This window comes from Pinus tabuliformis, chromosome J, assembly GCF_031772625.1.
Source record: "Pinus tabuliformis cultivar Carrire ecotype Pingquan chromosome J, CPIR1, whole genome shotgun sequence".
NCBI classification, from domain to species: domain Eukaryota; kingdom Viridiplantae; phylum Streptophyta; class Pinopsida; order Pinales; family Pinaceae; genus Pinus; species Pinus tabuliformis.
In genome coordinates, this window is record NC_142295.1 from 559,985,670 (window position 1) to 559,990,049 (window position 4,380).

Consider the following 4,380-nt stretch of genomic DNA (forward strand, 5'->3'; position numbering starts at 1 on the left):
AACTTTTGGAACTTTTCCCAACCCCGATTTCAGCGCCCGCTAAAAAGGTAACGTCCCATACCGTTCTAAAGCTCCCAAAAACGCCGTTAATCATTGAAACCGTTTCCCACCTCTCACCAAGAGTTCTAGTATACCATAATTATTAATGATTAAATTTATTGTGAGTATATGATAGACCATTTATCAAAAAATAATTTTCACCTCCAACTTTCTTATACCCTCCTTAAACTCACGTGAAGCATCCGTCACAGATTCTCGCACACTGGTCTTCATTCTAATTCTCAAAATAAAATTTCAAACAACCCATAACATTTCACTTTTCTATGCACACAAAATGTTGTAATCTTGCAGGGCGTATTCAAATTAATGGAGGAGCTCGCCACAGTATCAAAAGCGTTGGCAATCACCCGCCATCACCCTATACCTGCCTGTACTCATTAACACAACTCCATCTATCTTTCATCATGCAAATGCAGATGTGAATATAACACCGACGATGGCACTTGTGTATGCCATCCTGTATAAACATGAACCTGTTAGCATGTAAAATTGAGAAACGGAATCCTTGTAATCTGATGAGCAAGTACTTTATCTCTGCTGCTGCTTCAACTGAACAACCCAACAACTACAACTACTGCAATAGCAATCTCCCTGGGCATAACCTATTGGATGTTCCAGTTAATGAACTCAACCATGACAATGGCTATAGGTATGACTATGCTTCTCTGCTGCAGAGCCGTGGCAACATCAAATCTGTCAACCAAGTTCATACCCACATCCTCATAACTGGACTTCACCAAGATGTGTTTTTGGGAACCAAACTTGTGAGCCTGTATACCAACTATGGTAGTGTACAGAGCGCACGCCTAGTCTTTGACAAGATATACGAACGAAATGTGTTTTTGTGGAACGCCATCATCAGATGTTATGCCAGGATTGGGCCCTCCAAAGAAGCCATTGTGCTTTATAACCAAATGCTAAGCGCAGGAAATGGCATACAACCAGACAAATTCACTTATCCCTTTGTGCTCAAGGCATGCGCTGCCCTATCGGCTCTGCAACAAGGACAAGAGGTTCATCAACACATACTCACAAGTGAATGTGGACTTGAATCTCATGAGGTTGTGGGTACTGCTCTAATAGATATGTATGCGAAATGCGCAAGGATAGAGATCGCTCGACAACTGTTTGATAAAATGTCGACAAGAAATATGGTGTCATGGAACGCAATGATTGCAGGATATGCCCAGAATGGGTATGCCAATGAGGCTCTGGTACTTTTTGATCAGATGATGCAGATAACAGATGTGAAACCTGACTCTGTGACCCTGGCAAGTGTTCTTCGGGCATGTGCCCATTTAGCAGACCTGCAGAAGGGTGAGGATATCCATCGCTACATTATTAGCAATGGATTTCAGTTAGATGTCTCTGTAGGGACTGCCCTTGTTTCTATGTATTCCAAATGTGGTAGTATGGACTTTGCGCGCCAATTGTTTGACGACATGTCTAAAAGAGATGTAGTTTCATGGAATGCTATGATTGCAGGTTATGCCCAAAACGGACTTGCCATTGAGGCATTAAAACTATTTTGTCAAATGCAAGTTTTGGCTGTGAAACCTGACTCGGTAACCATGCTGAGTTTGCTCACTGCATGTTCTCATTTATCGGTCATGCAACATTGCAAATGGATCCATGCTTACATTCTCAGAATGGGATTCGATTCAGATGTTTCTGTGTGCAATGCGCTTATGGACATGTATGCAAAATGCGGGAACATAGATCTCTCACGCCAATTGTTTGACAGAATGCCTGAGAGAAACGTGGTTTCATGGAGTGCAATGATTGCGAGATATGCCCAGAATGGGAATTCAAATGAAGCCTTGAGACTCTTTCAGGAAATGCAACTGGTAGGGGTGAAACCTGACTTGGTTACTGTGATGAGTGTGCTCCCGGCATGTGCCCATTTAGCAGCTCTGCAACAAGGCAGAGACATCCATGATTATATTATTAGGAATGGGTTTGAATCAGATGTTTCTGTGGGACGGCCCTTGTGGATATGTATGCTAAATGTGGGAGCCTAGAAATGGCACGCCAAGTGTTTGACAAGTTTTCTAAAAAGGATGTGGTCTCATGGAATGTGATGATCGCAGCATATGGGATGCATGGGAAAGGTGAGGATGCAATTGGACTGTTTTCACAAATGCAACAAACAGGAACCAAACCAGACCATGTCACCTTCACTTGTGTTTTGTCTGCATGTAATCACGCAGGTTTGGTAGGCAAGGGGTGGCTTTATTTCAACTGTATGAGTCGGGACCATTGCGTCACTCCCAGGTTAGAGCATTATGCATGCATGGTTGACCTTCTCAGCCGTGCAGGGTACCTGGATGAGGCATTGGACTTTATCAAAAGGATGCCAATAGAACCTGATGCTGGTATTTGGGGAGCCTTGCTTGGGGCATGCAGAACTCACTGCAATATCGAGATGGCAAGATATGTCTCTCAACGTCTTCTTGAGTTGGAGCCAAAAAATGCTGGCAATTATGTACTCCTTTCAAACATCTTTGCTTCAGCTGGAAATTGGGATTCTGTTGCAAAAATGAGAACGATGCTAAGAAGTGAGAGTCTCAAAAAGATTCCTGGATGCAGCTGGATTGAGATCAATAACAGGGTTCATGAATTTCATGTGGGAGACAAATCACACCCTGAGTCAGACAAGATATATGCAGTATTGGAGGGCCTGGCTGGACGGCTAAGACAGGCAGGGTATGTACCTGACAAAAGACACTAATGTTCTGTATGGGTTTAGAAAGAATATTTTGAATTTTCTCTGTAGCCAAAAGTGGGAAATTGGGAATTGGTTTATTTTTTTATTAATGTGAAAATCTGCAAGCCCTACATCCCTACATTTACTCTTGGTAGTAACTACTGGAGTTCTGATACATTCATGTTTATAAGATTGTTGCCTTAGGACCCAGAAATTATGTGGGCATAAGCAAACCTTTCAGAGTTCTGTGTAATTCTTTTGGGGATTATTGATTACTTTAATCAAAGCTGGAGTTTAAACTTGACTTTCAACAATCCTGTATATATTACTTGCCTTGACTGGGCAAACGAGGTCCAGCTCTGGTCGGGCATATGTTCTGTCTAATTCTTTTGGGGATTATTGATTACCTTCATCAAAGCTGGAGTTTAAACTTGACTTTCAACAATCCTGTAAATATTACTTGCCTTGGCTGGGCAAACGAGGTCCAGCTCCGGCGTGGCATATGTTTAGCATTAAGGAATTATCACTTGCATGTAAATATTACTGGCCTTGGCTGGGCAACGAGGTCCAGCTCCGGCGTGGCATATGTTTGGCATTAAGGAATTATCACGTGCAGATTTTTTTTCTCAATAAAAAGTTTTTTTTACCCTAATATAGTAGAGATTTTTTACCCTAATATAGTAGAGAAGTTGTAATGTAATGTGTTATTTAATGTAATATCTTGTTTAATGTTTTGACTCAGTAAAATTATGTTAAAATAATAATAATTATAACTATAATTATAATTAAATTAGTTTAGATTTATTTTAATTTTACATCTACTAGAATGAAAATAGATAGATTTGATCTATCTTGTTATTAATAATTAATAATGGATCTAAATTGATTTAAAGATTAAATAAATGTTCCACTATATCTAAATATAATTAAATTTTTCATTTTCCTATCATAATTTAATAATATTAAGAATAAATAACTAAATACCCAAGTTTATCAAAATATATTAAATTAGTCCAAATTCAATATAAAGAAATGTGCAAGTAATTTATATATTCTCGGTGAAAGAGTTAAAAACATACTTTATATATTCTTCGCATATATTCTTCGGTGAAAGAGTTCTGAGGCTCTGTGAACGAGTTAAACACCTACTTTATATATTCTTCGCATATATTCTTCGGTGAAAGAGTTTTGAGGCTTGGTGAAAGAGTTAAAAACATACTCTATATATTCTTCGCATATATTCATTCTTCGGTGAAGGAGTACTTTGTGAAAGAGTTAAAAACATACTCTATATATTCTTCGCTGAAAGAGTTCTAAGGCTTGGTGAAAAAGTTAAACATGTACTTTATATATTCTTCGCATATATTCTTCGGTGAAAGAGTTCTGAGGCTCGGTGAAAGAGTTAAAAACATACTCTATATATTCTTCGCATATATTCTTCGGTGAAAGAGTTCTGAGGCTTGGTGAAAGAGTTAAACACGTACTTTATATATACTTTGGTGAAAGAGTTCTGAGGCTCGGTGAAAAAGTTAAACACGTACTTTATATATTCTTCGCATACATTCTTCGGTGAAAGAGTTCTGAGGCTCGGTGTGAAAGAGTTAAAAACGTAC

At 38.9% G+C, this 4,380-nt stretch overlaps 1 pseudogene; it reads left to right on the forward strand.

Moving 5' to 3' along the window:
- The first annotated feature begins 200 nt into the window (after positions 1-200).
- On the forward strand, positions 201-3,377 carry LOC149228240 (pentatricopeptide repeat-containing protein At5g39350 pseudogene; annotated as a pseudogene).
- The last annotated feature ends 1,003 nt before the right edge of the window (positions 3,378-4,380 follow it).